Below are 23314 nucleotides of genomic sequence, written 5' to 3'. Positions count from 1 at the left end.
AGTAACAACTAAAATGATTTGTTGCCTTCATTTTTCATCAGAGGAGCTGCAATTTTTCTTTTCTTTATCTAAGAATTATCCTCTCTCTCATGCTGATGGGTTTTGTTACTGTATAATTACACAGACTTGAATACTTTCTCAGTTCCAGGTCTCGGCTTTCAGACAATCCATGGAGTTCAACAACAGAGGCCCAAGCAGAGGCTGATGGACTTCATGCCTTCTGCCCATAGACACTCACTGCATTTATTTCTACTAACCTGGAGTACACTGCCACAATTCATTCACTGAAACTCTTTTTTCATCACTCCCCCCCTCTGCCATGCAGTGTTTTGACCTTTCTTAAACTTGTTTTCCCCGAGGCAGAACCCTGGTGGCCGGGGGTCCCAGCCCTGCCCTGTGGGGGTCTGTTGGAGCCATCTGGAACCAGCTGTGCCCGGCCCGGGGCAGCCCCGGCCACCTCACAGAGGTTCCACAGCCCCTGCTGTTGGTGCTCTGGCACCTACATGCCCACACAGCTGTTTTTTGTCTTCTCACCTGTGAAAAAAAAACTTGGGTACTTGGGTACATACAGATCTGTAACAGGCCAGATTAATTCTTCCTGGAGTTTTTAATAAAAATTCTTCAGGGATCAAAAGACAAAAGGTAATACTTGCCATATGAAGTACCAAGGCACCTGAGATCACGTATTTTCTAGAAGGGAAACTTGCCAGTATTTTCATATTCCATATTAATAGTGAATAAACCAGGAAACAATGGTTTAAATTACAGTTTAAAATAATTTTGTGGGATATTAGAAAAACTACAGCAAAATCACAATGAAATCCCCACAACTTTTAGTAACAAAAGAATATTGGAAAGAATAGATTGCCTGGAGAACCTGTGGGATTTCTGTCACTCAAGGTCCTCAAGAACCGATTTGACACATATCTGTCAAGCAAGACATAAGCATAAATTATCCTGCCTTAAGGCAGAGGGATAGACTAGATGACCTCTTGAGATCCCTTATAGCGTTCTCATTCTGTAACTAAATTCCCAGAGGTGTGCCCACACTGTCCTAACACACTTGGATTTTACTGAGTCCAGTTAAAAACAGTAATGTAGGTGGAAATTTTTGCATAACCATAGACTAATGCTAAGAATGCTAATTAAATAAATTTGATAGGGCACAGGCTCTAAGTTAAACTGTACAAGTGTATATCACATAGCTTTTGCTGAAGCTTAGGTATCTTATAATCAAACACGTATATGAATTTGACCAAAATGAGAACAGACATGAAAGCATTTATTTCATCTAATGATTATGGCATTCAGGTGGGACTGAAAAATACTGAAGCTGTGCTTCCTGATTTCTTTTGAAGCCCCCTCCATTGTTCCTGGTGACTTCCAAATGCAAATATATGGAGGTCATATATACAATAGTGAGGGGTGTGAAGGAGCATTCCAAGTATCTGCTTGTCTGTGCAGTCAAATTATTTAGGATGGCCCTAGGACAGTACCTGACTGAGCGAAATAGCATCCTCCCAAACAAATCCTCAGTAAGGTTGTAGCTTGGGACCAGTCCCAAAACTGAATCTGAACGTTATCCAGTCTATAAGATCCAATCATTGATCCATTGTTTCAGCACTAAAACCTCTTGTTTCTCCCATCAATTATATAGTGCTAATTTTATAATGAAATTAAAGCTCAATCCAAAGTAGGACTTGGACAGAAATAGCAGCACAAAAAAGCTCACACAGTATTACCTTCAGAGATGCCTAATGATAGACAATTCCTCCGTTATTAAAATATAAAGCTCTTTACTGTTTGTGTTTATGTTCTGCTTTTGCTAAAACTGTCCTATATAAACAGTAGAGTGCCCAAGTCCTATTTAATCCACAATGGGATCTGGAAACTGGGGAAAAAAAGTGCCTGTGTCCACAGAGGAGCTAGTGTAGGTATGTTCTGAAGTTGCTCTCTGAATCTTGTTATGGGCAAAAGTGAACCTATCAGATACATGGAAACAAGAACTCCTTTTTCATCCAATTAATATTTTAACAGTGCAATAGTGTAACATTATCTAATTGATATGGAAAAGCTCCACTAATAATATGATTACAGCTACTATGTAAAACATCTAGTATCTCCCCCTTTGCTATGGTGTTACTCTCACATTCCTCTGAATCCCAAACTTAACACAACTGGTTTTCCTTGAGCATTACTGGGGGTGTAAGACTGCAACAAGTCAGCAGCATTCTGTGCTTTTTGCTAGGAGTATAATGCTCATAGTGGAGGCTTCTGCTGGTTATGCCAGCTTTTATGACACACTGTTAAATTTTCCAACACACATCTTTACATTTTCTTTTACCATTCTGCTTCCTTCTTTCTGGTTCCCTGCTAAAGTCCAAAAGCTGCGCAACAACCTCCCCAGTCCTAGCTGACAGAAAGGGCTTCTGTTTGTTATGAAGGGACTGCCTAGGGGTGTCAGACATTTGCCACGTGTAGTTTTCCCAGGGCTTCATTTACAACAGTCAAGCAATAGACAATTGCTCACTAGGGACTTTTTACAAGCTCAAACCAGCTCAGTCCAAGGAAAAACCAAAAAAGTAAAGTGAGACCCAGCACTGTCAAGTCAGTAAAATGTCTAGGGTATTATACTAACAGTGTCTTTATATGCCTTTTCAGGCTCACATTAAAGTTTCAGCTACTATTATCTTAAGATACAGTATTAATAATTTTTGAGGTAATCCTTTTTGTTAGAGAACTGAGAGATCAATGACATTTTTAACAGCAAAGGAAAATAGTTTTCAAGGGTCATTATCATCAGGCTTCTCTGATTAAAAGTGTACGTCTGAGGTGCCTTCACCCTTCCTGATAAATCTATTGCAGTGTACTGGACAGAAAAATATGCAAGATTCATGGGACCTTGAGCTGAAAAAAGAAACAAACATAGACCAAGCTTCTTAGTATTTACTGAACTTGGGTAGGAATGGGGAGGTCTGGTTTCTGTCCTTCAGTCTCAGAATTCGATTTTTTTATTCATTCATTGATTATTTAATGGAAAATGCAGAAATAGTCCAGAACACAGACCCTGCTGTATAGAAGATGAGGGCTTTACTGAACATTAGAAAATACACAAGAAATTTCTATTTCTTAAATCACTTCATCCTGATCTCCTGTGTCAGGTATGCTTTGTATGCATATCACATAAAAGTTAAGACTGTGTTGCTACATAAAAGAAAGTCACACAATAGTCCTTGTCCCTGAGACCAAGTTGCATAAATTGTCTTCTGTCTACACTGCTTGTGACACAGTCAAGCTCACGACTTGCCCCATTTCACCTAGAGATAAGTTGTACCTCAAGAATGTTAGACAAGGCAGATCTGTTTCAAAAAAAGCTATTGGATATAATCCAGACCAGAGATATGGAGTAAGGTAACATCTAAGCAGTGAGGCTGCTGAAGACTTCAGTGCTTGAAGAAATTTCCTGGAACTTTTTCTTTTTGTAGAACATGCATATCTTCCAGTGACAGCTTAGCTTACTAGATTTGGAATCTAATAACTTATGCTATGGCAAAAGAAAATTTGCAGACACACAGGAAATATTTAGAAGCTATTTGACCATATATTGTATATATAAAGTTATACATTACTTTTTTTTTATTTAGTAGCTATTTCTAAAAATATCATATAGTATTAAACCCTGTATTTATTAATTTATTAATTTATTAATAGAACCTTTCCACTGTTTCATGTACATATGTTGTACAACTGGCCTAATTATCATAAAGATGGTATTTATCATGTCTCCTAACAGGTTTTGACCCAAGAGGAAAGTTTAAAGAGGAAGTCTATTCTCTAAAAGAGTCATATGCATATTTCTAATGTGAGAAATATGTTAAATAAAACTAAATAAATAGTTTAATATGAGGCAGAATCAAACTTTTAATTCATCATCTAAAGAATGATCTTTACAACTTAAGGGGTTTTTTTGGTGGGACCTTTTTTATGTATATAGTCACACTGGGATTGGCATAAGTATTACAGAAAGTTTAATTCCAATGCAAGACTTAAAAAAAGAGAATAATTTGACAAAGTTAACTATTACTATTAAAGGTATTTAAACAAAGTCCAGGCTGTACATAATCAACATTTAATTCAAAATTATACTAAATTTATTGCAGTTTTTAATATCAGAAAGTGCTATCTCATATAGGCAAGGGATATGTTCAGTACTGTATTGTCACAGATCAGATGGGATTTATTTAATAATTTCCTGAGTGCCAATATTACTTGATCTGAGTGATGATGTATAGTATTGTATTCCTACAAAATCTGCATTTCTTTACTTCACATAAAAATTGGGATACTGCTTTATTTCTAGTGTCAATGATTTTATTTTTTTTTTTTTTGATTGAGATTAATCAAACATGGAACAAAATACTGCAACTGAATATCAGTTCTTGCTAAAACAATTTCAGAAAAAAAAATGGACAGGGTTTGGTTGTCTAAATAGAGGCATACAATGTCAGCTAAGGTGCCTTAAGTTATCTTCACAGGGATTACAAACAAGGCATCGCATCCACAGAAATCTGCATGTTCCTGGAAAAGCAATAGGAAGTCAGGTGCGATATCCTAAGGCATCTCAGGTGTCACCACAAACCCATGTTTAGTACTTCAGTTGAGCCTGTCAGAGAGGTCTAGGGGATGGCTAATCTTATCCAGCACCAGACATCTACATTCTGTCAGCTGAAAAGCTTAATTGATAACAGTTTAATAACCTGCTCTCTGTTTACATACATATACTTTAGATCCCTACATCTAATTATCTGCATCTAAAATGCAATCTCATTTCCATTTACCCAACCAAAGAATGACTATAAGAAAAAGGACAACAAAGCTAAACTAGCAACACTGATCAGTTGGGTACTATCCACTTTTTAAAGAACATACACACACTAACATCTCTTCTCAACCTAATTCTAGTTCCATTTCTCAGCTTGCATGTATCTGAGCTAATATAGTTGATAGAGATAATTTTCATAGATTGTGGTATTTGATAATTGTGTTCTGGGCATCCCACTTAAATACTGACAGGAACTCAAATATTTCAGACTAAAAGTGTACATTTGTCCATTTCCTTCAATAACTGAGAGCTGCTGCAGAAGAATAAATGTTAAATCATCACAGGATGTAGGGCAGTAAAAACGACCTTTCTTATTTTTTCTTAGGAAATTTTCTGTTGGCATAAAATACATTCCTGATCATGAAACATGGTGAACTGCAGTGTATTCAAAAGCTGGAAGAGCTGAGCTCAGTCTTTGCTTCAGTGAATGTCTATTCAAGCAGAGGGGATCTTCATCAAAAACAAAGAGCTGGGAAATATCTTCTGCTAGAAAATGCCCATGAAATTAAAGGTGTGGTGACAAATATCTTCAGATAATAAAAGAAGCTGACTCCAGGAATTTCATCTCATGGTCAATGTGCATTCCTTTTCCAAGGGTAGTTAAAAAAAATAATCTAATAATGTTACCTCAGCCTCCACATTTTTCTCTCCTTGACTTTGCACCTCTGCCATTTCACTCCCTTTTCCTCTTTCCCTAATAAGTCCCACCCCAGAATCAAACTATGAACAAAAAAATACTTGAAAATATTTACTAGAATTAGATAATTTCACTAAAATTAATAAAACCCACATTTCTTCTTCTTCAATTTAAGTATTTATTAAATACTAATAATATTAAATACATACCTAATGTCTTTCACGCTTACATCATAAAATATTTCAGCTGACTCTGTGTTATATACTTTAGCTCTTACATATTAACAAATATTTTCCAACACAGCAATCCAAATGTTCTCTGAAAATCCAAAGAGGAATTATGAATAAATATTAATAGACTCACACTTGGCTAATAGCTGAAAATACTGTTTGGAAAATACCACCTTAGGAAACAAATCATTACTGATCTTCTCTATCTTCATTTCTCTGTTACTTCACTATTGCAGTGCTTCCTTGAATTCTACCTGTTTGCATCTCTGAAAGTACTCTGTGGTTTTTTATTTGTTTTAACCTTACATTATATAGTTTCACAAAAAAAATAAAATTATTGTTTTCTTATGGTATATTACAATAAGCAGGCTTGAATTGTGTAATTTTTCAGTGACAGAAAGAACTTCCGTACAAATAATGCTGTAAATAAAAAAGCATATCAAGTAAAAGCAGGAGAATGGTGCCATCATTCTCCTTAAACATGTTTTTATTTAATTTATAAAGTTAGCAAGACATTCATAAAAACATTTTATTCAGGTCTGATGGGTATATCAAAAACTGCTTAAAAACTGGAAATTATATATGAGTTATAATGATCCTATGAAGTCTGAAAATTTACATTAATTATCAAAACTTACATGTCAATATGGTGGCTATACATTTACAATCGAGACTACATGTTTATAAAAAGATTCTAGATGAAGTAGAATTTTTTTTTTTTTTCAGAGATTCTATTTACTGGTTCGCCTGTGTTGTGAAAAGAACGAGAACAGCAGATTCTAACAGTCCCATCTGGCTGTAAACCTATGAACTAAACAGCAGACCAATTTTAAATTTCCTTCAAATATTATATGTATTAGTCAACTAGCAGTTACCTGCTACATACAGTATCTTACAGCATTCAAGGATATTTCATTAACTAAAGCCATAAGAATCATTCACTTGTCACTGAGCTTTACAGTACTTCCAAACTCAATGCTCAGATTCATTCTAGCTCCAGACCCTTAACTCTGACTGCAGGTTTGATAAATACTTTAAGCTGATTCACCTGCAACACGGCATCAGAAGGATCCTGTTCCCGTCTTGTGAACTCAGATCAACTCAATAACTGTCTAGAGATGCCCCACTCTCCACTCTTGGTAGCGAAAACACAGTAATTACAATCCTACTCCACACAAAAGAAATATGGGAAAACATGAGAAAACTGTACACTTAAGAAATACTATTACAAATTATTTTCTACAATAGTGTGATTTAACAAACAGAAACAGTATAAAATATATAATTTGTTGTATATTCTAATAAAACAATATCTCACTTCAGCCACAGTGTTGAAATAAGAGCTACTTGGATGAGGTTGCTCAGACCCATGAGGGCTGAAGATCCCACAACCTCCCTGGGCAACCTCCTCCAGTATTTGATCACTCTTACTCTAAAGAAATGTTTCTTTGTATCTAAACAGAATTTCCCATGTTTCAACTTGGTCCTGTCATTGTATGCCTCCTAGAAGAAGTTGGATCCATCTTCTCTGTATTGTTTATCATGTAACTGTCAACAGCACTGAGGTCTTCCCCGAGCTTCTAATCTTCAGGCTGAACAAACCCAGACCTTTCAGCCTTTCCTCATATGCCATGTGCTGCGGTCACTGTCTCCAGTCCAGCTTGGTGGCCTGTGCTGGACTACTGTGTTTCAATATCCTTCTTCTGCTGGGGAGCCCAGAACTAGACACAATACTGCACATGTGATCTCATCAGTGCTAAATAAAGGGGAAGGTTCATTACCTGCTGGCTATATTCTTCCCAATATGCAGTTGGTCTTCTTCAGTGCTAGGGCACAATGCGGACCTGCTCAACTTATTGTCCAATGGGACCAGGTCTGTTTATACAAAGCTGCTTCTTAGACAATCAGCCCTGAGCCTGTACTGGTGCTTGTGTTTATCCCTCCCCTGCTGCAGGACTTTTCATTTGCTGTTGCTGACCTTTATAGAGGTACTGTTAGCACATTTCTCTGGGCTGCTGAGGTTCCCCTGAAGAGTAGCCCTGCTTTCCATCATATTGACTCTTCCTTTACAAGTAGTGACATCTGTAAAATTGCTGAAAGTGCACTTCTTATCATCATCATTAAAGACACCACAAAATGTTGGTCCTAGCATTGATCCCTTATGAATGTCACTTGCTTCTGGCCACCACCTGGACTTCCCCTCAAAGTTTGCAACTCTGAATCAGGCAGTTCAGTCAATTTTCTGCCTATTTTATTGCCCACATATCTATCCTGTATCTCACCAATCTGATGAAAAGAAGACTGCAGGAGAGTACGTCCAAGATCACTGTAAAACCAAGGCACACAACACTCACTATCTTCTCCTTATCCACAGCACTATGGTAAATAGATGGGTGAACGGAACAGGTGGGTTGAAAATACGGAGGAACTACAGGTGGATGGCAGGGCATTTTGGTGTGGACTATTCAGGAATGGGGGGTGGGGAAAAACCAACAAAAAAACACAAACACCAAACCCAAGAAGTGATCATTTGTTCCCCAGTGACTGATTTTTTCCTTCTAGAATTAAAAAATAAGACAAAAGTGAAAGAGAAAAATGAAATAAAGAACAGATGTCAGTAATGGTTACCTTCCAACCTTAAGGCAAGCCTAATATTTTTACATAGAAATCAAAGTAATGTCAGTTTTCCCACTGTTTTCTCTACTTTGCTATAAAGACTGACACAGGAATAAAGTTTATAAATAAGGCTTAATCATTTGCAAAGACAAATTAAAAAAAAAAAAAACATAATTAATTTTGAATTGTTGCGTGCTAGGTCAAGATTAAGTGTCAGTATATGATGTGCTTTGTGGAGTCCTTCATCAGGAAGTTATTTGATCTTAAGGAGTAACGAAAAGCCAGGCTATGCGAACAGAAAACTTACATTATTTTTTTCATATCTAAGTCAGAGCTATTTACAGTTTATCCATTGCCAAAGTTAAAAAAAGAGGTGTTCTTTTATTAAGAACTAGATGCTTTTACAAACACTTTGTTTAAGAGTTTGAAGAGCCTTACTAAACTGAATGTTATTTTTAAAAAATCAAATTAAAAAAACCCCAACACCTTAGTTATGGAAAAAAAAAAAAGGTGGGGTACAATTCATTTAGAGGTATATTCAGAACATAAACTCCTTTAGAGAACATTATGGCTAATACATAATAAATAGCTGTAGAAGAAGTTGAGATTAATATATTTATCAGCAAAAGTTTAGGACATGTATAGCTATTGTAAATCATCAGATGCAAGTTTAAGAACTGAGGTAAATAGAATTCTGATGGGGAAAAGGAGCAGATCTTTCCCATAAACATTAGAAAAAGACATTGAAAGTGCCACAGAGTCAGCATCAGAGAACAGCTGGCAACAGCTTCCTGTGTATCAGTGGTAAAGACATTAAATGTCAATAAACCCTTTCTCTCGGTCTTGCTTTACAGTCCAGGAGACTTAAATGTCTTCCTGGGCCAAACTAGACTCTCTGTGGATCCCTTTGCTGACATTTCAGCAGCTCAGCTTTGAGTCAGCTCTCTGTTTCAGGTGAATGCTCTTTTCCTCTCAGGAGCCTCCCACTGTTTGTTTCTATTGCTCGCTCTCTGCTTGGTCGTATTCTCATTCCCCTCCTGCCCTCAGTTGTTACTCCGCATTTTTTTCCCAGATGGCCATGTTCAGCTGTGTTTACTAAAGGAACCAGTTTTCCTTTCTCCAGAAGGTCCCAGCAGACGGCAGCAGCTGGGGCAAGGCAGATAGGCATTCCCTGTTCTCTGCTTCCTTATCACAGTCCTTTTCAAGAAAGCCTGTAGTGAACAAATCAAGTCCTTGTACAATAAACTGAAAATTAGTCTGCCTTGTATCTGTAGTTTAATTCCCTTTAGGCAGTGAATATAAGTAGCAGAAGGACTCCTATATTATAGCTGAGTGTTCTAATCATTGTGTTATTTGATAAAGGGAGTAGACTATGATTTCATTAACAATGACTTCTTTCTGTCCCTTCTGTTGTAAAGTTCAGTATTTCAAAGGGTGGCAACTCCTTGCAACTGAAATGCCTCATTTTCAGAGTGAAGGTGGTTTCAAGCTTCTCTGTTTACTGTTTGACTAGCTGATGCAGTAAGTTTAAGACCAAAAAAAAACCAAAAAAAAAAAAACAAAAAAAAAAACAACAAACCCCAAAAAATTAGAAATTGGAAATTCATCACATCCAGCTAATTTTAACTCCATCATAGTACCTACTATGTAAGTTCATCTCAGTCAGAAGATTACAATAAGCCACATACACTTGACTGAAATGAATGACATGTATATTACTGTAGAAATGTATGTAGAATAGTTCAAAAGATGAATCATATAATAGAAATAGGCAAGGTAGGCTGAGCTTATACAACAAATATCTTGTGTAGTTATTTTAGCTTTTAAGATGCAATACTGGACATAAGAGTTCATATCTTTAGTGGCGTAGTACAGATGAGCTATAAACAATGCTATATAGTGTATTACAACACAAATTTTAAATAAAACAGTTTTTATTGTTCCTCTGCATTCAAATCTCAACTGTTCATGAGTTTAACTGGTTTAATTTGACCAGTATATGCGTTAAATAGATGGTTGGGTGTGGGGTACTATGTGGGTAAGTTAAGTACTATGTGTTGTTTTAAAAAGAAAAGATTAGCTGGAGAGGAGAAAGTGTATATAAAGCCATGAGCTTAATGTGATAGTTAGTGAGTCCAGTCCAATAGGTAATACCAGGACTCAAAGTATGATGTAATTGTTAATGTGTCATGGTTTAACTCCAGATGGCACCCTCTGGACAGTCTTCCTGGACATTCAAGCACCATGCAGCTGCTTGCTCACTGCCCTGCAGAGGGATGGAGGAGAGAATTGAAAGACTAAAAGTGAGAAAGCCTATGTGTTCAGATGAAGACAGTTTAACAAGTAAAGCAAAACTGCACATGCAAGCACAACAAAACAAGGAATTCTTTCATGACTTCCCATCGGCAGGCAGGTGTTCAGCCATCTTCAGCAAAGCAGGGCTCCATCACGTGTAACGGCTACTCAGGAAGACAAATGCCATAATGCCAGATGTCCCCCGCTTCCTTCTTCCCTCAGCTTATACACTCAGCATGATGTCATATAGTATGGAATACCCCTTTGGCTAGTTTGGGTCAGATGACCTGCTGTGTCCTCTCCCATTTTCTTGTGCCCCTCCAGCCCTCTTGCTGGCAGGGCCTGAGAAAATGAAAAGTCCTTGACTTAATATAAACATCACCCATCAACAACTAAAACCATCAGTGTGCTATCAACATTGTTATCTCACCAAATCCAAAACACAGCACTGCACCAGCTACTGAGAAGAAAATTAACTCTAACCCAGCTGAAACTAGGACATTATGTCTATACAGTATTGAAGTATTAGTCATACTGAGTACAAAGCAAACCAGGAGGGGTGGGAAAAACATAAATCGGGGGGGGGGGGGGGGGGGGAGAAAAAAAACCCTACTAACAAACTTTTATCAATCACCCTGGAAGATTTCACAGGAAAGACTGCATGAAGTATAATACTTCAGGTGATATGCTTTCAGAGGTGACTTACAAAGGAAATATAGTAAATCAGATGAATTAAGTACAGATTAAAAGAAAGCATTGTTATTTAATCTTAGCACAGGAAAGTTATGGAGAATTTTGTGTCCTTCCTTCAGCTATTTCTTTTAGAATTGTGTGCAGTGGTGTTGTCTACTTCAGGTGATGTGAATAAATTGCTTTTATCTCTATTCTCTTGACAAGACTGGAGATCAGATGGCTTTAAATATTATCTGTAAATCAAACAGTAGTTGCCTAGGCATATATGACTATAAACTGCAGGCCTGAAAAACCTGCTTTAGCTCCCATCCTGTTCTACAAGTTTTTGGTACGGTAAACATGGAAATTACATATAAAGCTCCATGAACCTGATGAAGAGGCGAACTGTATGTTACAGACATCAAGAGAATTAGGAGGATCTCCTAGTGAACTTTGTTAATGAGGACAGTTGTTTGACATACAGAAGACACTGAGGAGCTTGCATAAACCCTAAGGCAGTGTCTTCTATTAGCTTAAGCTGCAGGTTCTACAAACACATAGGCTGAGAATGTGGTCACAAGGAGCAGGCCCATCACTATCCAGCCATCAACACCCTGTAACATCCCTCTTGTATGTACACGATGAGCTGTGAAGGTACATGGAAGCCCAAGACTGGCAAACGTTAAAGCTCCTCACTCACAGAGAAAATGAAGCTGCCCTAGTCTTACTCCTGGAGAAGTAGGTTAAATCATTGCTTGTCGCTTGGATCACATTGCTGATAGCACTAAGGAGGAAGCTAAACCATGGCAGACCAAGTTTTTGGATGTTTTGGGAAGCCAAGGAAGTGCATACTTTTTACCCTCCTGGACCTGCTGATTTTGAGGCTTCTTAGGACTGTTACCTTGTGAATTAGAAGCTAGGCTGGGACTTACAAACTCTGTTCTTTGAAGCTGTATTTATACCAAAGAGTTCATTTAAAATAAGAATGCAGGTACAAACAGATATGATAGGGTGAAGCCACAAAAGCCTTGCAAATATGAAAACAGGCAAATTCCAATTATTCTAATTTTAATTGTTTTGTATATTACATACAGAGTGATTTTTTCCCTTTGTTTTCGATACAGCACAATCAGAATTCTGTTGCATAAAATAATGTTTTCTAAACTAAATGCTCTATTAAGTCTCCTCTAGAAAAAAATCAGTGTTCATTCCAAACACCACCTGCAGGAAGAAGATTTAATATCCATTCTAATAACACAAAAACATATATACATTCCCACTGACTTTCTGATGGTGATAGATTCATAAACACAGGGGGAACACATATGTGGATGTTCTCTCTTAATGTAATGTCAATTTGTTGGCGATGGAGAGGATGATTTGGGGATGAGCAATTGGCTTCTTCCCTTCTCCTGAGAGTAGAATGTCTGAGCTCTCCAAATATAAAAATATCTCTTAATCTGTACAGGAAATGAAAGGAAAAAATTACCATTTCTCATCCCATTAATGTTCTTTCTCTTACTCACATTCCATGCTGCTGCTGGATGGCAACAGTTCAGTGATTTTCACAGAATTTTTTTCTGATATATGCCCATGTACATGGGCATGGAAAACAGCACCAATTATATAAATACTATATATCATAGATGTAATTTCCTGAAAGACCTACATTTTATTGTGTTCTAGGTAGACTGTAAAGTAACTCAGACTGGATTTTGTATTGATAAGCCTTGCTTCTTCTTAGCTAACTTTATGACTTGGAGCCCACAACAAGGTCCAATACTGCTTTAGACATTTTCTAAAAACCTAATAAGAAAAAGGATATAAACAGAAAAAAAATATTCTAAATCAATGAAGGCCAGGGTAGTAATGAAATGTGGAAGTTAATTGTTTTTTTCTGAGTTTGGGGCAGACTGGTTCAAACATGATATTTTCATTCAGCCCTACTTGGAAATGCTATTCAAAAAGCGGGGCGGGGGGTGGGACAGAGCAATATGTTTTAAATCATTTCTAGAAACCTATAAAATATTTATTTCCCAAAGTTTTGCAAAACATTAGATCTCGTTTACAGCCTAGAAGGCCTTTGTTCTTTTCACAGTGTCTTCCCCTGCCCCACCCCCACCCCCATCCCCCATTTGGGTTTTTGGTTTATTTTGGAATAAATATAAATAATAATGTTTATTCTTTTCTTCAGGATGAGACCAGCAAGAATGGGCACCTCTTTTTCTTAAAAAATTCACATTGACAAACTATTTTCAGCACTTATCCTTCTGGATATGTCTGCCACTTGGCTGTTTTTCCAAAGTACTTGGAGTAGATGTTTCTGTTTGAAGACATTGCTACATGTATTCATGTACTTGGAAAAGTTTGTAACTTCAATTGATTGGTGTCTGTCCTATAAGACTGAAAGTCATTAGACAAGGTACAGGAGAGTCTGCATGGTGAACAGGTGGTATTACCTGTGTTAAGGACAAGGCATCTTCATGTGGTCCTTGAATTTCTCTGCAATAGATGTTTGGACCCACAGTGCCATAACTTGATCTGAAGGGGGAAGAAAACAAAAGAGCTGCAAAACCCTATTATTAAACATTTTTAAAGGATGTTTCATCTGTCATTAATTAGATAACATTCTAGCTGGCTTGGTTATTCATTAGGTGATCTGCCATACTCTGATCTGTGATATCCTTCTGAGTAATCATTACAACATTTGTGCTGTACTAGTTTTGAGTAGTAATGTTAGTAATCTGCTAGAAGTAGATTGGGTCCTATTCAGTGGATGAAATTGTGAGTCTAAAAATACAATTTTATTTATTAAATGACAAGAAAATCAGGACTTATTTTCCTATGTAATCATATAGCTTTTAAATTCAGTTTCAACACTTAAATTTTAACATCTGTGCCAATATTTCTAATTTTAAACAGATGACTAATGCATCTAGTTTTATGAAGATCTGATAATTACATATTAAGACTTACTGAAAAATGAAGCTAATTTTTTATAATTATAACTCAGAAGACTGGTTGTGGGGCCTCCCTCTTGGATTCTTCACAATAGCTTAATTCCCTGGTTTCCATTTGGAAAAACATACATCAATAGCTTTTTCTCTGAACTCCCTAACTCAAAATTGTATTTGCTTGGAGAATGTAAAAAAAACCCCTTCTTTTCTATTAATAGAACAGTAATATAAATGACTTTTTATCCATCTTATCTAGTTAATAAATCTATCTTTTTTTAGGGGTTTTTTTTTGGTTGTTGGAGGTTTTTTGATCCTTTTCTCTAATTGTTTCAGAATTTTATGTAGGTTTGCCTTAGCTCATCTGTTACTGTTTCCCAGATGAAATGCTAATTAACCTTCCCCTAACAATCCCTTTAGAAAATTCCCATTGTGGGTGCTCATGGATGGTAAAGTCTGGTTTATCATTCAACTCAATATAACTTTTTAATTTCATCCTTAATTTCATCCACCACCAAGGGAGACTTCAAACTAAAATTATTAAACTGTCTGTCAATTAACAGGAATGTTTGAATAATTTGTCTTGCACCCAAACTGATAGGTACATGCTCTAGATGATTGTTCTTCATGCTAGACCAATATACTATGTCAAAACAGCTCATTTGTATGTCAACACACTTTGAAATTTTGTCCATGATGGGTACATGCCCCAATAAGCACAATGGTATCCAGCTTGCAGTTTAGCTTCAGGGACACAGACTTCCATGCTACTTGCATTAAACGATCATATCCATAGGAAACTGGCAATTACAACTGATATAAAGTATAACTGCTAAGAAATTGTTTGTCTCAGTTGATAAATACAACTTGTCTTAGGCCTGTCCCCACTCACTGTTTGTTGAAAACATTTGGGTGACAAATTTATGGTAAGTGCTTACTGATAATACAGTATTTGGAAGGGAATATCAAAGAGTCTGTGCTTTTTCTGTATAAAATATATAAGCAAATGCCAATAGGCTTTATAAGGATTTTAAAAAAATCAAAACAAATAGAAGGTCAGTCACAGACATTCCACACAGGAACATTTTTCCTTTTCTACCAACCATGTGGGACAGGGACAGGTTTCTACATCATAGTCTGTTTTTACTGTTACTCTTCGAAAGTTGATAATGTGGTTTCACTGTAGTGTTCCAATGTGTTTAACCTACTGTGTAAGGAAAAGTCTTTTAACTGAGTAAAACTGCAGAAATTGCAATACATCCATTGTGTAAGAGGATTTTTTTAAAAAATACTGTTCAGCTGGAGGTTACTGCCTCTTAGCTGGAAGTTAATGCTTAGCAAATAATATCTGGTTGCAATTGAATTAAAAAACAATCACTCTGCATAAACTACTATGCAATTGGGCTTTAACTTGAACTTTTTTTTTTTTTTCCCCCCACCCACTGATGCCATATTCAAAGATAAAAGTGTACCCTGTACTTTAGAAGTTGATTTGTACAACACATCCAGAGACGTTGATTATACAGGTAGGTAAGCTTCTCAGTCCTCCAGAGTCTGACAGTAGAAAAATAACCAAAAAGCAATCAAACTGCTCTCTTTATGTGTGTCAGCATTCAGATTCAAATATTAAAGACAGGAAAGAGTGCACTTACTCTGCAATGGTCTTGTCACAGAGAGAGACAAAGTGAAATGCCAACTTCCTGTTATACATGTGAAAAAAGGTTGGGAAATTGTTGAAAAAAGTTGCCTAAAAATATTTTTAGCAGCATAGCTGGCCTTACTAACAACCTTTGAGCAGATAAACTTTTCTTTGCTCATATGACAATGTAGTTTCCTCCACGTCACAGAGGAATTTAGGGTGAGGTAACCACAAGAACAGAACCCATGACATTAAATTTAAAATGCCATTCTCAGTCATGATGGGTGTAAGCAATTTCTCTGAAGCTTCTATTTTAGGGCATACTTGCACATTTTGTACCTGATACTGTCATACCAATGGAGGTCTCTGCCAATGTCCTATCTGCCTAGTTCCCCTATCACAGATTGGACACCAGTTCTAACCCCTCAGTGTGCCTGAGTCCTGGCAGACACCCTGGACCCAGAGGCAATGGTTCCACTTCAGGGTTGTTTTTGCACCATATCAGGCCTCTGTGTACAGCTATTCCTCCAAAAGGGCTTGCTGTTTTCACTATTTATTGATTTCTAACTTAGATGATTCCCCTAATCCAGCAATGACCTTGTTTACATTACACAGGCGGTTTGCTTTGGCTCACATACACACAGCAGGAGGTCTTGTCCCTTGAGACTCCTAGATTTCATAACCTCTCCAGCAGCTGGCCAGGACTCCCTGGTCCCTCTGATAACCAGTCCCCACCGTGGCCTCACCCTTAGAGATCCCCATCCCCAGTTCTCAGGTCACTTTACCTACTTGCTGGCTAGTCTGGCTTGCCCTTTGCTACCATTCTCATCCTCACTTGTGCACCCACTCTTGCTCCAGTTGCTGACAACATTGACACATAGCTCTGACCCCTGCTGTGACTCCAGTAGCTGGCACTTCAACCCCCATACATATACATGCACACCAGAGAGTCCCTTACCCTGGAAGTTAGAAACGGAGTTTAGTAAAAAGATAGGGACGGCCTGAGCCAATCCAGCACAGGGCATATCCAGACCAGTGTACCCACCAGCCACCTGTTTACAGGCAACTGGTCCATTTATACCCTTATCCCTCAATTTCCGCATCCTTGTTCATCTCCAAATCACCTAGATACAACCCTTTCCCTTTGATTCCTCCCCTACACATCCCCAAAAAAGCCTTGTGCAATCCCACAATGTGTCTTGTGCCCCTAGGTAGTAACACATACCCCAGGCCAAAAGTCACTGTAGTGTTTACTCATCTTGGTGGGTGTCACAACTAGCTCAACTATGGGTATGAGGATCTCCTGGGACAGCACTGGGAGCGGCCTAGTCTGGGTGCCTCTTCTTCTGAGTCCATAATTTTTGTTCTCACCTGCCTTTGCGCCCCTGTGCTTCTCTGGGCTTGAGTAGGTGGGCCTTTGATAGGCTGATGGTACCTCTGATGGGGCTGGGAGTAGCTAGACAGAGTATTATTTGGGTTCCATCTCCTGCTGTTGCTTCTCTGTACTCCTCTGCGGAGTGTGGGTGTGCAGAGGAGCTTGCATCATATAACCTAACATATCTGCCCACCCAAACTGAATGTAAAGTTAACATAATTAAATGATATGTGGAATACAAGTTTCTTTTATAAACATTTTGTTAATAAACAGAAAGGTAGATGTCAGACAGCTGTTAGCAATATGAAGTCTGACTGACTATTCTTGTTGGTTTTGTTTTATAAGGCACTGTTTCAAAAAAATCACTAATATATATATATATTTACAAATTATACACATATTTATACCTCAGAAATCCCCAATTATGTTGTAACTAACTGCCTTCTAAACTCTAGGGTATGTCTCTTACTATGCAGTGTTTAAAATACAGTGGTTAGATAACTTCTCCAGGATCTGGAGGAACACAAAGAAGTAATTTAGAATGACCATATAAGCACCTAAATTGCAGGTATTGAGAGAGACAGGCATCCCAATACAAGTGACAAAATATTCTGCTTGGACAACAGCAATAGGTGTGTTTCTGAAGTGGGTAGAGAGAGGCAGATCCCATCTACTAAATATATTAACATGAACACACACACACACTAAAGGTATTTACATGTAAACCTACACAGAGATCATTTTGTTCCAGTCCATCTATAGAATAACATTTGAGAGTGGCTAAGTAGGTCCTGCTTGTCCATCCTGTTGTGAAACAGAGACAGTCTGTTTTCCAAGGTCTCTTCTCCCTCAGATGCTCAAAGCCAAAGCTTTCACTGTGATTCCTTATGCTCTTCCATTTTCTTTGTGAAGGAATTAATGGAGCAGAAGGCACTATCAAAGAATATTACACCTCCTTCTTAAGGCATCCTTCACAAGAAACGTAAGGTACGTCTGATGTGCTCCACCAGTTCAGAGCTAAGGAACAATAAAAAAATAGAATTAAAGGAGCAGTACCTGATGCATCCATTCACTCACTTTAAAGACCATCAGCTACAAGTGTGTTGCTGACCATCTTTTCAAAAATAATCCTTTCCTTGACTGGCTTTGCCTCGGAGTTGATAGTTTCCTCAGGAAGAACCAGAGGAGCTAATGAAGAATTATGATGAACTGGCAATATTCCAAGTATCTCACAAAGACTGATACAATTTTCATTGTAGGATTTTTTATCCTTTTCAGTCTTGAATACACCTAGGAGTCTTTTGGTGTGCTTTGTGTAGGACTTTTTCTTTCTTGTTGACTCCCAGTTAAAGTCTGAAAATTGTACAATTTGCCAGCCTCACTTGAAAAAAAAAAAAGGGGGGGGGGGGGGGGGGGGCTATTGTTTGATAGGGGCATTATTTGAGGGCAGTCAAAGGGTGTCAAACCTTTACTTCATATGATATTGTCAAGGTTTTGGGTACAACAGACTGGCAATAGCCACTTGATCTGAAAACAGCTTAGGCCAAAGCAAGAACAGACAAATGCCAGACACCCTGTTGTAACAGATCAACAAAGACTGGAATCCTTTAATAGTAATGTAAAAAAAAAATCAGATACACTCAAATGCACCTTTATTTTAAACTTGAATCGCCTAACTGTTCTGTAATAGCCTGAAAAGTGTTCCAGAAGGTGCTCTGGGTTGCTTTGTGTTTGTTTTTTTCCCCTCAGAGCTAAGCTAAGCTTTTCTGATACCAGAGTGCCCCCTCTGGCCATTATCATCTGCTGTCAGGCGTTTTGATACAGAGATGCAAAGAATTGTTTCATTAATAAACTTGATAGAGTACTGAATTTGAGTATATAGGGAGAGTTTTACTGAGAAATCATTGGAGAAACACAGCTGAGTGAACTTTTGGCAAGCCTGACTTGGTTGTTTTCTATTGCTCACCTCCAAACCAATTTTCCCAGTTGGAGAAACTGTCCATGTGTGCCAAGATCAGTCAGAAAGAAAACCAGTACATGGGCAATATGGATAATTGAGGGCCAGACATTATTATGTGCCTAAACTGGAGTAAAGCCCTGGCCTGGTGGACTCTGGAACTCGGTTTTTTTCTGTGCAAGTACCTTAGTTACTGAGCTAGTTACTGAGTTATCAGATCCTTTGGGACATAAAAGGTTTGCAGGGTGAACATTTTTTTGGTGGAGATTTGGAATATTTCATGGTTCTGTTTGCTTGCAAGTATTCTAGATAATGTGTGACCACATTATTAAGGACACGATAAACTTTTCAGCTGAATTTGATTGCTGATTTTCCCCACACAGGTCTTTTAGCCTAGCTTTCAGCAGCAGGGTGAACTTCAGGCAATATGCCCAATATACAGGACATTAATTATATGAACTGAAAAAGACCAAGGCATTTGCAGACCAAAAATACATTCAGAAGGAGTTATAGCTGTGAGTAATATCAATAAATTAAAGGTTTTAAATATTCTGGAACTGCTGCAGTGCTTTGCAAAACAGGATACCTAAAAGACAGGAAATTCAGAGTAAAAGCAACAGAGAAAGCAATAGCAATCAGGAAGGGGAACACAAATGGAGAATTAATACAGTGTAACATAAAATACTTTTCCACAGTAACAGCTGGTGACCAAATGAAGATGGCTGGGACTGGGAATTGTCTAACTCTGCCAAAAATAGTTATTCCTGATTTTCCCTTTCCTTCTACCCAGTACACACAGAGAATCAAATCTCCCAGACGAAATCAGTCAACCAGCTAAACAAGCCTGATCTCTTTCTCAGTACAGATCCTGCAAATGAGCAGTCAGCCTCTAACCTTCTGCTCTTCAATTACTGACCTCTTCCCCATTTTCCCTTTTCACCCCTTTTAACAATATCCCAAGCCTCACATATAGCTTAGTTCTTGCTGTTGCTTTTGAAAACTGCTAGAAAACTCCTTTGCCTTTTTCCTCTGGGGCCTCTGGATTTAGTCCTGGAGTGCAAAGAAAACATTGTTATGTTGCATTCAGCAAACCAGGAGGTAAACCTGCTTTTAGCTGCAAAGAACACTAAAAAGGTTACTTGCTAAAATGTTCAGAATATTCCTTTTTTGAGTGGAAGATTCAGAGGTTAGAGTCTACCAACCTTTCTATTCCTTCTCTGACTGAGTTCTGATACTGAAGGAAAGGACATTTTTATTTTTTTCTCAGGTGTTTTTTTATTCTAGAGTTTTCTAATAAAAAAAAATGCCAATAACAGCTCTGGTGGTAACCTTACCAGTTTTACAAATTTTTTTTGGCAGAGGAATTGGAAAAAACTCTCAAAGCTCTGCTTTTAAAACAAAGGGATTAATTGTAGTGCAGATAGAACACAGTGTAGCTTAACCTCCTTTTAGCTGTTCTAAAGAGAGTGAAAGTCCCTGTCATATGCAGAAAGAAAAGAACAACCGTATTCTTCCTCTTGATTTTTTTTTCATAGAAGTGGCTGATTAGGCCCATATCCATCACTATTTTCTTTCTGTTGTGGGATTGGCATTAAGGAAAAGCAGCATCTCTTTACATTTCTACTCATTCTCCTGAACAACAAAAATGCAGAGGTGATTCCAGAGGAACTCAAGAGAAGGAGCCTTCTGCAAGCATCAGGTAGAGAAAAGGGCAGTTACATTAAATGGACCAAAAAGCACATTTATTTTATACATTTTCATTTTGTGTTTTCGAAAAAAGTGACAAATGTGAAATAGAAAAAAAGTCCTAATTGTAATGAAGTACAAAAATCTGAACTAATAAACAGTGCCTAAACATGAGTGTGTGATTAACCTTATTGAAGGCAACAGTCTTGGAAAAGGCAAGAGTTGCTATTTAAAACAAAGAATAAGGATGAGGAGGAAGACAAAGACTGTTTTGTTCATAAGCTGTGAGATAAAAGAGTTCGTACTGAAGTTTGACATTAGGTGTGGCACTGCTCCAGGTCTCCTCTGTGCTGGATGTGTGCTAACGCTAATACATTGATGAAGATCTAGGTTAGCAGAAACTTTTGGCTAAGTAGCAGTGTTTTGGTAAGAGTATATAGCAAAGTGAGGAATGGCCTGCAGGCACAGCAAGCAGGCCCACTGAGCGGTATGAAGTATGGATTGCAGGATGAAGGAGAGCAGTGTCTACCTGAGTCACACGCCACAAGATTAACTGTATTCCCAATTAGTCCTGGTTACCCAGAAAGGTTTGATATTCCTAAACTATCAGCTAGATGCTACCACCTGAGGAGGAAAACAATCTACTGACCAGGTAGTTGCATTATTAAAGGGGAATACACCGAAAATTTGTAAATTTGTAATTATTCTTCAGAAATAAAATATTGTATGTTGGTAGTAGTCTGCTTATAACTTTAGCATTATCTCATAGTTTTTGTAGGGTTTTTTTCTTTTGTTGTTGTTCTTTTGTGTTGTTGGGTTTCTTTATTAATTTAATATAGTACAGTGGGAAAAGTAAAAGTAGTGTTTCCCTCACACTAGTCACTGCCTTCAGGGTTTCTATTTCTCCTGATGTCTGCAAATTCTTTTAAATTTTGTTCAATATTTAAGTCACATTATCTTGCCTAACAGGCTAAGTAAATAGGGAATGGTTTCTATTTTCAAAATTTGATTGGATAGTATGTTCATGTGGTTGGGTGTTTGCTCAAATTAAGTCTCCTGTAAATTAAATTCTGCACTCTACATTAAAAGCAGATACCCTTAAAGCAGATGTCCTCTTCTCAGAGGCAGTTATACATTAAGTGAGCAAGATGACATCCATGATCTTCTGTACATTAACCCAAGAATCCAAATTTTACTTCAATTTCCCATTGCAAAAAGAGATGTTCATTAGATTAGTTATATATTTTTGCACTCTAGTCTACTGCTCATCTTTAATTTGCAAAGCTAAGAAATCATTATGGTTAGCTTTCCTGCATGGACTATCTGTGTTCTAAGTATATGTACAATATAAATATTCAGCAGAAATTCCAAAAATCTCTTATGGCATCTCTGTAAATGCCACAACTACCAGTCAGCCTAGTGTGAAATATTTCTAAGTTTTAAATGCCATAGAGCTCTAAAGGTGATAACTTATTAATCATAATTTCACTCTGTGAAATAAAGAAACAAAGTATTAAGATTCACTTCTAAATACTGAAAATGAGATGAAAGGCAGATTAAATATATGAATTAATTAATTAATTAAAATAATAATGCCAAACAGGCAGAATTAGAATTCATTTCTGTAGCTTGCCTCCTTCAGGTTCTCTAATTTATCTAAGCTATATGTCATTTTCAGACTCCCTTATACTGTATTTTCAGACATGTTTACTGATTCTATTCTCCAATTGTTTTGAATTTGCAGTCATGACAATTTTTGTTTCTCTGTTTGCAAGTTCATAGTCTCCTGAGCGTGACCAAAACATGCAAATATACATTTTAAAATGAATGTATTAGTCTTACATTTTCTCATGTATGAACTTTCTCAATGGTTAGATTTCTCCACAATTTAAATGCATGGTTCATTGCCTTCCTCAGTTTTTAGTAATTATAAATTCTGCTGAGTATAAACTGTTGCTAAGATATGCTCACATAGCAAAAGCAGCCAAGCCTAAACATAAAAAGGTAGAAAGATGATGGATATTGTTCAGATCCTCACCAATAGCTCATCCAAAGATAACCATGTTTTTCTCTGTATTGCTAAATAACATTATTGTCAGCTTTGGTTAGGTACATTTTACAGTATAAGTGCATATATTCCAGAGAATTTATTCAAAAGAGTAAGTCTAAATGAAGGCATTGCTGTATATAAAATATACATGCTTCTTCATTGTTTAATAAATGTTCAACTTGTTATTATCACTTCAGTGGGCAGCTAAACCTAGCCTTAAATGTCTAGGTAAATTTTGTCAGATACCACCTGTCTATTAGTTCAGCAGCTTCCTGGTTCATAGCTTGCGTATTTTGCTTAGGTCTTTTTTACTAGGCTGAC

Source organism: Falco punctatus (genome assembly GCF_963210335.1).
Source record: "Falco punctatus genome assembly, chromosome: 2".
NCBI lineage: Eukaryota > Metazoa > Chordata > Aves > Falconiformes > Falconidae > Falco > Falco punctatus.
This window is presented reverse-complemented; position numbering follows the sequence as displayed.